We start from the raw sequence: 11,473 nt of genomic DNA on the forward strand, positions 1-11,473 counted from the left end.
AATGAAGAAAAGGCAACTTAACACTCTTCCTCTGGACTCACCTCCCCAAATTAGACAACACACAGCCCTCTGCATTTTTGCGGGACGGTTCCTCACACTCCAACTATCCTTTTTCCCCCTTTGCTAAACTGCCATTATCCAAAGGCCGCCATTAATTGCCATAGACAAACGTTTCTAATCTTATTTCCTTTCTGTTCTTCTTCCATGTAAGATACTATTCCAGTGCCAAGGTGGGAAACTGATGACCCTCTGGATTCTATCCCTGATCACCAACCATGCAGTCCAGGAGCAACAGAAGCTGAACTCCAATCTGGTGTATGTGTGTGAGTGTGTGTGTGTGCACAGGTTCCCCATCCCTATTCTAATATGGTATTCATGAGACATGAAGGTCAAACCCCCCCCCTTTTTTTTTTGTATTTTTTAGCCCCCATTCCATTGGTTGCAACATGTAATGAGTTATGGAATGAGTGAAGAATCATTCATGTTAATTGAGAGGTATTGTGGGCTTTGATTTTTCATTAGCACTCTACATACTCCATCATTTAACATCCAGGAAGTATTCAATCAGAACACCCTAAGAGCTGCACCAGATTAGTTGTACATTTCCCCCACACTGACAACTAGATGCTTCTGAGGCACACCAGCATTTCAATACCCTGAAACAGCTGGGTTACGCCAGTGTGGATTTATAAAGTTGCTTTGCAGGTACACTGGTTTGGAGAAGAATGTCCACCTGGTTAATTTCATTTATAGTTGATAACAGTGTATGTGTCTAGACCAAAAGTGAGAAAAGTGTGCCTCTCCAGATGCTGCTGGACTGCACTTCCCAGCAGTCCTAGCCAGCACAGCCAAAGGTAGGTGAACATCTTTGATGGCCACAAGCACATTTATACTGCATGCAGTAAATCTGAATTAAAGGTGTAACACAGCTATTGATTATTGACATCATGTGATGTTTTCTTTCCTGCTACAACCAATAGGTTAGACTTTAGACCAGTGGTCCCCAGAATATGCTCTTTAAGGGATTTTAGACTTCAGCTCCCAGAATCCCAAACTATTGGCCAGCATGGTTGAGGTTTTTGGAAGTTGAAGTCAAAAATCTCTTAAAGGGCACAGTTTGGAGACCATTGCTCTAGACAAAGCCAACTGCTTCATTCACTGAACATTTTCTTGGAATCAGTACGTAAGTGTGCATGGGTATGCACACATGTGGGCATTTGACCCCAGTCAGCTGTTGGAACATTTCCACTTCTTTGGGTCTACCCAGTGGGTTTCCAGGTTCAAGTGACAATGTGAATCCTAGTCTCCCAGAGTCCTAAACCAACACTCAGACTGCTACACCATGCTGAGTCTCAGTGGAAACATGACTGAGGTGTATAATATGCATGAAGGAAAGAAAATGAATATGGAAAGTTATTCGCCCTCCCTCAGAATATTAGCACACTGAGTCATCCACTAAAGCCAAATGGTGGGAGACGCAGGCCAGACAAATAGAAATACTTCTGCACACACCACATAGCTAAACTTTGGCATTTGCAACAACAAGATGTTATGCTGTCTACCTATTTAGGGTTGAACTACATGCTGTTAAATGTTGATAAAGCACTCCCTCCCCCCCCGCCAAAGTATACACAGCTCTGATCCAGACTGGGACCTTAGCATATATATGGAGGAAATGTAAGTCTTCCATCAATTTTTCATTTCAAATCTAATCTCTGTGTCAATGTGAACAAAAGTGTCCCCTCCCCAGTTTTACCATCTCCCATATCAGTATGTGAATTTTTAGATAACAGCTGGATACAGGAAAGAGTACCATCATCACTACATCATTCATTGTGGTCCTCATCCAGACTTGGGCCACATATACTTACTCAAAACATTGATCTTTATCATATGCTATGTGTTTAACCCTTAGATGTCTTTAAAGAGGGGTTAGATAAATTCATGACAGATATGGCTTCTAAGCATTTCTTCTTTGACCATCATTCACGGCCAAGTAGCTAATGGCTGTAACCCTCAGTGTGTCTGTGGGTTGCTTTAATCAAGAACCAAGCAGCATGGCCAAAGGCCACAGTTATATGAGTTGATTTGATCCAAAACATCTTCCAGATATTGATATGGGCTGGAATTCCTGTATACGTTGTGTAGAGTATGAAGTATTTCTTTCTGTTTGCACTCCTTGGCCTAGAAAGTGGCTAAACAGGTTCAGATCTTCAACAGTGCATAATCTAATCTCTCTCTATGGATTAAAGGCTTAATAAAGATTTTTTTTCATTTTAGAGCAGAGGCCTTAATATATTCAGAGGAATTGCCTTATAGGGATCATGGTCAGAAATGTCAGTCCAATAAAGCCACTGCAGAGAATGAGAGGAGCCCAGCCTCCAATCCAAGTTGAGAAAACCAGCCTCATCCTCCAACTCAACATTATGATGAGCCTGAAGTCAGAACTATTTTTCATCCAATTGCAACCCAGTGCCAAGCACTTACCTAGAACTAGAGGTCCAATGAATTCATTGAGCTGAACAATGTGGAAGCAACATCAAAACAGTCTTAAAGGGACTTCTGCCTCCTATTTGTTTATGCTGATCTGTTGAGGGCATTGTCGTTCTTTTTACTGTTAATACGAGATGCAGCAACTTTAGCACAAAAGCTTTACAAGAAATTCTCAAAACAATTAAGAAAAATATGGAAATTAAAAGCCAAAATCTGTTTGGCCCGGGCAGGAAATGTGCTGTTGGACATAAAAGGAAAGTCAATTCTGAATAGAATTTCTTTTTTGTGTTTCCATCAGCATCAGCTCTTGCTAGTTCTCCTCTGATGATGACAAGAGTATTTAGTAAGGCAAATCAAACTACAGACTGATAGTCTCATAAACCTGGGACTAGCTATCTCATCTATTATGAGACTACAATCCCAGGCTTGTAAGTGATCTGGAATAAATCTACAAAGGTTGCCAAACTTTCATGTCTGCTCACAATGTTTTCTACTCTAAAAAAGGATTGGGGGGGGGGGGGAACCATCTCCCCAGCCTTAAGTTCTTAAACTGCACTTTAACGTCATCTATGCAAAACAGAACTATAAAAGCAAATGTGAGATGACATGGGATGAATGCTGCATTTAATGAGATGAGTCATTTCTATTGGCTGAGACTCTTTCTTGTTTTATGTATATCATTAGGATGCATTAATGGTTGCTTTTTTAAAAAAAATTGCAGGTGCTTCTGCTTTAACAGGAAACATCCATTTTGTTTCTCTATGGTGGTTTGGCACGTCTCTCTCCCATTTGACAGGCAGTCTATATAAACACCAAAAGATGATACAGTCACTGAGAATACTGTGCTACATGTAAGATGCTCCAAAAGTTTAATGATCGCTCGTGAAATACAGATGCTGAAAATATTTGAATGCTGACTCTTGGCTGTAATCCTGAAAACAGCATTCCTCCTCAGTTGAGTCAGCTGTGTTTTGTTTCACTAATAAACACCTGAATTTATAAGAGCAGTTTGTTTTAGTGTTTGTTTACAGGCAGGCAGGTTTATCTGTATTATATATAGGCCTGCCTCTTAACAATTAGACAGAGCACAGCCTCTTGTGTTGTGTGTGGTGTCATGGTGTTAGTCTTCAAGACGTTTCCAATGTGTAGTGACTCAAAGATGAATCTATCACAAGGTTTTCTTGGCATGTTTCTTCAGAGCAGGTTTTCTATTGCCATCCACTGAGGCTGAAAGACTGTGATTTGCCCAAGGTCACCCAGTGGGTTTTCATGGCCAAGTGGGGATTCAAACTCTGCTCACCAGCGTTATAGACCAACACTCAAACTACTACACCACACTGGCTCTGCCTCTTGTCCTGCTCTACAGTATATCTTGTTTAAAAATATCAATGAGTTTCTGCTGCCTATTTCTGTATCTGGAGGCCCGAATAGGGAAAGAGAAATATCAGCAAAATTGTTCCTTGACCTGAATTGTTTGCTTCCAAAAATGCTACCTGGACCCTTTCTTTCTGATTCTTTTGACACCGAATTTTAGGGATCGGGTACATTTGAATGCAGATGTTTTGGAACATAACTCTCTTGGTCATGGTGGCTGAGGTTTCAACTGAAATTTTAAATTGCAGCAATGCTAGAAATTTAGGGACCAAAAGAAAATTTCAATGGGAGGGCAAAATTCTTATTTGGAAAGGCAACGTCTTCATTTTGCCTCTCCTGAAAGAACATACTACTTGGCGTCCCTCCCACCACTCTGTAATTGCACAGTACCTGAGGTCTGAGTATAGTATAGGTGCTTCTAAGGAAATGGATTGTAAGCAATTAAAGCTCATGCTTTAAAAAAAATCAGCCGTTAAGAGTGTCACAAGATTCCCTTTCCATTCTTTCTCCTACATTTTATACTGAAAGAGACTAAAATGTCTCTTTCTATGAAAAATTTAATGTAGTGTATCATTAAGAATATAAAGATGTTAATAATGATGCATCTAAAAGGTAAAACCAATAGGCTACAAACTGGAAAAACTATTACCCAGCTATTGGATAAAAACAAGTCATATCTAGTTCTTTCATGGCTCCCCTTCCCATTCCTAGGCTTCGTCTGATTTCTTGACTGCAGTCTCTGTTCTGATCAATCTTTGATCCAAGGTATGAGAACTCCTTTACTATTTTGATTTCCTCATTATCTAGGATGAATTTATGTATATCTTCCATGGTCATTATTTTTGTTTTCATCACGTTTGCAATGTGGTCCCTAGTGCCTCTTCCTTTTCTGAACCCGGCTTGTACTCTCCCGCTACTCTCACAGCAGCTTGGAAGCGAACCTCTTGAAGGGTTTTTTTTTTGAAAGAACTCTTTTCTCTCCAAACCCGGTGAGGGAGGAAGGCTTCCAAGGGGCTGGGAGAGTATAAGGAACTCCCTACTACTCTTGCAGTCACTTGGAAATGAAGTTCCATCATTCTGCCTAGTCCTAGGCTCAAGCAGCACAGCCACACACTCACATGACCTCCTCAGCTCAGCATCTCAGCTCACTGCTGGCCTCCTTTCTTTTCCTCTCTTTTCCAGCCTTCTAGGCTCTGGCTCTTGTACACCTGTCATACCACCTGGAGCTTCCAGCATGGAAAAGTCTCCCTCCAGAGCCAGTCTTCTTAATATGGTTTCTTGCATTACTGCCATTGCTGCCATAGTCACTGCCTGTGGCCTAAGGAATCCAACATTTACTACTTCGACAACTGGCTGGGATATATATATAGTCCCTTCAATCTGGGATTTTCTTGCCTTTCTGGGAGAAATGGCAGCCTTATAACTGGTACTACAAATATGTCTTTCAAAAGTTATATTCAACAAACAAATAAATAAAATATAAGACCCACTGCCACAATCAAGTCAGTCCAAAGCACCTTTTCAGAAGTGACTTCATGAAAGAGTTAAAGTATCCACTGTGCAGTGCAATCTTATGCACATGTTCTCAGAAGCAAGATTTACTATGTTCACAGTGCAGTTTATAGGCAGGAAAGTGAGCACAGGGTTACAGCCTGACCACCTTTTTCCAAATCAAAGTAATTGAATCTTTCCCTTATTTAAGTATTTCAGTGTATCCAAGGACTTTATGGTCCAAAACACACTGCAGAAGTAATCTAGTTTGAGACCACTTTAACTGCCTTGGTTCAATGCTAGGGAAATTTGGGAACTGTAGTTTTGTGAGATATTTAGCCTTCTCTGTCAGAGAGCTATGGTGCCACAATAAATTAGTTTCCAGGATTCCCTAGCACTGAACCAGGACAGTTAATGTGATCTCAGACTAGATTATTACTACAGTGAGTTTTGGACCTATTGTTCAGCTGTGCTATACTTCAATGTCCTAATTTTACACAGTATTATATCTAGGTTATTCAAATTAAACATTATCCATCACCACTTACTTATTCAGGACTAGTTCTGATGTAACATTTCGATCTACAAAATGCCTGTTGAAATTACTTCTTTGGATAGATACACATGAAAACATTTGTCAGAATGAGTCATGCTGTTTGTTCAAGGATGAATCCCTAGAGCTAGATATATCAAGAATACTTCACTTCAGAAATTCTTTAGCTGATTGTAAAATGCCTTCTGTACAACAAAATATCATTTGTATTAATTGGTGGCCAGGAGTGCATTTACACAGTGAAAAATGAGCGTGCCAGCTGTGCCCATTCCTAGAGAAGTCAGGGCAAGACAAATCCCTTGATTACACTGAATTTGAATTACCATAATACTCTATGCTCTATGTGGATCTCTTTTGGAAACTGTTCAAAACCTTCAGCAGGTCCAAAATGTTGCAACCAGTGTTGACTGGGGTCAGTTAAAGGTATAACTCCCTTGCTGAAACAGCTTTCACTGGTTACTGGGCACATTTCAAAGTGCTTGTTATGAACTATAAAGCTCTATACAACTTAGGTCAAGATTATTGGAAAGACTGTATCTCATTACATGAACCTACCCGAGTCTTAAGATCCTCAGGGAGGATTTTCTCTTGGTCCCATCACCATCACAGGCCTGTCTGGTGAGGACACAGCAGAGGGCTTTCTCAGTAGCTAACCCCAGTCTGTGGAATTCCTTCATAGGAACCGAGGTTGCTCCCTCACCACTTTCTTTTCACTGATATGCAAAGACATTTTAGCTAAATAGGCATTTGATGAATACTTGGTTGCAGGAGTCTTTTGAAGTGAGTACTGTATTTTATCTTTATTGTTACGCTTTAAAAATTACTTTACACTTTTTAAAATGGTGTTTTTAATATGATAGCTTGCTTCATAGAATCATAGAGTTGGAAGAGACCACAAGGACCATCCAGTCCAACCCCCTACCATGCAGGAACTCTCAATCAAAGCATCCCCGACAGATGGCCATCCAGCCTCTGTTTAAAGATCTCTAAGGAAGGAGATTCCACTACACTCTGAGGGAGTTTGTTCCACTGTCGAACAGCTCTTACTCTCACAAAGTTCTTCCTAATGTTGAGGTGGAATTTCTTTTCCTAGAGCTTGCATCCATTGCTCCAGCTCCTAGTCTCTGGAGCAGCAGAAAACAAATTAGCTCCCTCCTCAATATGACATCCCTTCGAGTATTTAAACAGGGCTATCATATCACCTCTTAACCTTCTCTTCTCCAGGCTAAACATCCACAGCTCCCTAAGTCATTCCTCATCGGGCATGGTTTCCAGACCCTTCACCATTTTGGTCGCCCTCCTTTGAACACGCTCGTTTCTCAATGTCCTTTTTGAATTGTGGTGCCCAGAACTAGACACAGTATATGCCACTAATAGCAGCCATATAGAAGCAGAGCATGTGTGCAACCACAGGAACCATCACATTGGCCTTGTTAGCTGCTGCATTGCACTGTTGACTCATGTTCAATTTGTGGACTACTTGGACTCCTAGATTCCTTTTACACGTAGTCTCATTCAGCCAGGTGTCACCCATTCTATATCTGTTCATTTCATTTTTCCACCCTAAGTGCAGTACCTTACATTTCTCCGTACTGAAATTCATTTTGTTAGCTTTGGCCCAGCTTTCTAATCTATTAAGGTCATTCTGAAGTTTGATCCTGTCCTCTGGGGTATTAGCTACTCCTCCTAATTTGGTGTCATCTGCAAATTTGATAAGTATACCCCCAATTCTGTCATTCAAGTCATTGATAAAGATGTTGAATAGCACTGGGCCCAGGACAGAGCCCTGGGGGACCCCACTGGTCACTTCTCTCCAGGATGAAAAGGAGCCATTGTTGAGCACCCTTTGGCTTCGGCCGGTCAACCAATTACAAATCCATGTAACAGTTACGTTGTCTAGCCCACATTTTACTAGCTTGTTTGCAAGAATGTCACGGGGAACCCTGTCAAAAGCCTTACTGAAATCAAGATATTCTTTGATATTCATTGTTTTACTTTTTTTTAGCTCCATTTTGTTTTTGCCTTCTTGTAAGCTGCCTTGGGTCCCATGTCAGGAGAAAGCTAGGAAATAAAATACAATAAATATTCACCCACAAATATGAAATCATGCTGTGGACAAACTATAAGAAATAATTATTCCCAATATATTTTCAGCTGTTTAAAGCCAGGTTCTGGGAGTTCCTTTCTGACATTGTGTAAAAACCAAAACCATCAGGGAGTCCCTCTGGCATCTTGAAGGCTAAAAATATTTCCTTGGCATAAGTTTTCCTGGACAGCAGCCCACTTCATCTGATGTATGGAGTGTTCCACAACACTCCACATATATAACAAAGTGGGCTGGAATCCAGGAACGCTTGTGCCAAATAAAACTTGTTAAAGATGTCTGATGCCTCTTTGTTGTTTTTGCAGCAGTAGACGAACATCTGCTCCCTAACCTGGGAATTAATGTATGTATTTAGATATATATATATAAAACTAGAATGTATTTATGCTTGTGAAGAATGTACATCTTCTCATCCAGAAGGACTTTTCAGCAATGCCTCCTGGACTTAAAGTCAAAGTAAACCAGCTACAACCTGAGACACAGGTGACAGGGACAAAATGTTCTCCCATCAGCAGGGTCATGAGTTCTTCAGGCAGAATTATTGCTCCCTTCTCCTCACTTGTAAGCCCTTATACTGTATTTCTCTTCTGTTCAAAGATACAATAGAAGCACATATCAGTGATCCATATGGCAGGATTTTTTTTTAAGAGAACAAACTCTGTCCACTATTCTATCTATTGAGGTTGGCAGGCACAGGTATAACCTCTCCCCTCCCACGCACATGCCCCATAGGGTTGCCATTTGACCGGAAAATCCAGGATTGAAGAGACTATGTCCTGGCAGTAAAACCCAGATTTCTTCTTCGTCAAAGGCCAATAGGTAGGTTAAAATGTGGCCTTGGCAATGTAGCAAGAAACCATGCAAGAAGACTGGCACTGGTGGGAGCCTCATCCCACCCTGCAGGCTCCAGTTGTTATTGCACAGGAATAGCATTACCACCCTATTCTTCCATTTCCTCTCACCTTCTTCCCCGATATGCACAGAAGGTGAGAAGGGAAGGGAAAGGAGGCAAGCAGAAATGGTCCCTGAGATGTGTCATGATTGTGTCAGCGACTTGAGCCTAGGGCTAGGCAACACGGTGGAACTTTGCTTCCAAACAGCCTTGAGACAGTAACGGGAATCCCTTCACTCTCTGGGGCTGCTTGGAAGCCTCCTTCTCTTCACAATAACTAGAGGTGGGGTGGGGGGGAGAAGAAAGAAAGAGCATTTAGCTTAGTACTGGTAGTGAGGTTGAAACATAAAGGTAGAAAAAATGCAGTGATTCATGTGTTACACTTGCATAATCAAAATGCAAATCAATAATATGCATAATTATAATAATTTACATAACTTGCAAATTAGATGCCCAGATATGAGGAACTGAAATATGGCAACCCTATCCACAGTGCAGTGCTTCTTAAGCCATCTGATGTGGAGGACAGGCATGGTTTTTCTCCAATGGGCTAGGGACCAGCACTTTATTTGTGCCTATTCACTACAACTGTTTCTTTCTTCCCTGGAAATGTGCCAAGGACTGGAACCATTCCATGGATCACCACTTTGAACAGCACTGCATAGTATTTTACTATAATATGCATGACCTGGCGGTCCCTGCAATGCCAACTGCTTCCCTACTTGTGAAAATAGCAACCAGTTTGATAGTTATGTAGTAAACAACAAGGGATGGAAATATCTTTCAGCACAAAGCTGTTGGTAGGTTTTAGTTTGAATTCTTATGAAAAGACACCATTAATAAGATCATAGGCAGAAATAAAAATGAAAAACAATTATGACATTAGGTACAATCAATTTATAGAGCAATTTTCTATAAAATTGTGGAAGGCAAAAATTGACTAGTACCACTGAACTCCTAAATATGCAATCCAGGATGTGATTTCTTTCTTAGTGGTGTATGAGTACAAATAAGACCCATGCTTTCAGCCTCAGGGGAAGGCAATGGCAGACCTCCTCTGAACAAATCTTGCCAAGAAAATCCCGTAAATTTGTCTTACGGTCATCATATGTCAGAAACCACCGTAAGGTACACAACAACAACATGTAAATACAGACTGTAGCCAAGGGCTGTTTTTATAGACAAAGAGGCAACATTTTTGTCTGTCATTCCTGCCAAGTATATAAAAGGTAACTCAAAATATTAAATACATAGAAGGTGCTATGTGGATATGATGCACATTTTGTAATTTGAACTCTTCCAATGAAGGGGGTACTGATTTGAATCTGGCTGCAGAAAAGGGATGAGGTTTGTCCTTAGCCACCATGCTGATTCACCAACTTAAATCCTCCCTTCCCAAAACTGCTACTAATTGAAGAAGAGGAGATATACAGTGTTAAAAAAGTGTCCCTGAACTGTTTTCTTTGTGGGTAGCTCTAGAAGAATAATTCAGGATCAGGGCTATCGTATGAAAAGAAAAGCTAAGATACTTCCCCTCCCCACTTGCAGCCCATATCCTAATGATCTCTCTGCCCTCCCCCATGGCAGATTTCCAAAAAGAGAGACACAAGGCATTTTAATGAAACTCCTACATGGTGCCTAGTTTTGTCATGAAGGTATTCTGTATTCCTTTCCTAGGAAGATGACATTTTAAGTGGACTGGTTAAAAATACTATTTAAAAAGTACTCATCTAATCCCATTCCTGCAGACATATTTTTGTCTAGCTGTAATTGCAGACGAGCCAAACTGCCAATTAAATTTTTTCTAATGAAAAATGAACTTGTTAGCAGCAGTAGTTTTCACTGGATAAGCAAGAGAGGCTATTTACTATACACTGCAAGATGGAAGCCAAATTTAAGGCTGATTGAAGTGAAAGGGGAAATAACTTTTCTGTAGTGTAGGATTTGCAGTATCATCGCCCTGATAAAATTCTTCCAGATACTGACTCTGTGAAGCAGAGAGAGCCATTCCCCAGCACTTGCATGGACACCCGTGCACAAATTATTACTTGCAAGAGTAAACTCTCTAGGGCAGGGAAATAAAATGTAAGCACCCCCAAACACTAATTTTCCTTCTGCCGACTTCACACAGTCCTTTTTCTGCCGGTTCTCCAAAAGGGTAAAATGGCATATGTTACACCACTCTTGAAATGCTTCACATGGGGGAAGAAAGCTATATTTCAACATGACAATTTTAGCTTTTTGCCATTTTTGGTAGTCCATGCAGCCCCTGCATACTTCTGGGGCAGAACATTGGACCCAATCCCACCAAGATGACTGACAATTGAGTGTAAGAGTGAAATTAAAATCGATCATGCCACATTAAGCTAAATCTTAGTTCTTCTGGCAAAACTCTTTGGATACTTACAAAAGATTCCTACTATGTATGATCTAAGTGAAACAAAGTTCCCATCTTAGACACCTTTTATTATGTTCAAGTGCTTAATTAAATAAGAGGTCTGAGGCTGATCTGTCAGATCCAGAGAGTACAGTATCTTCTATAAATGCAGGAGAGTCATTTGTAAAT

This window comes from Sceloporus occidentalis, unplaced genomic scaffold (assembly GCF_023333645.1).
Source record: "Sceloporus occidentalis isolate IW3139 unplaced genomic scaffold, rSceOcc1.0.p SCAF_1, whole genome shotgun sequence".
Taxonomy (NCBI): Eukaryota; Metazoa; Chordata; class Lepidosauria; order Squamata; family Phrynosomatidae; genus Sceloporus; species Sceloporus occidentalis.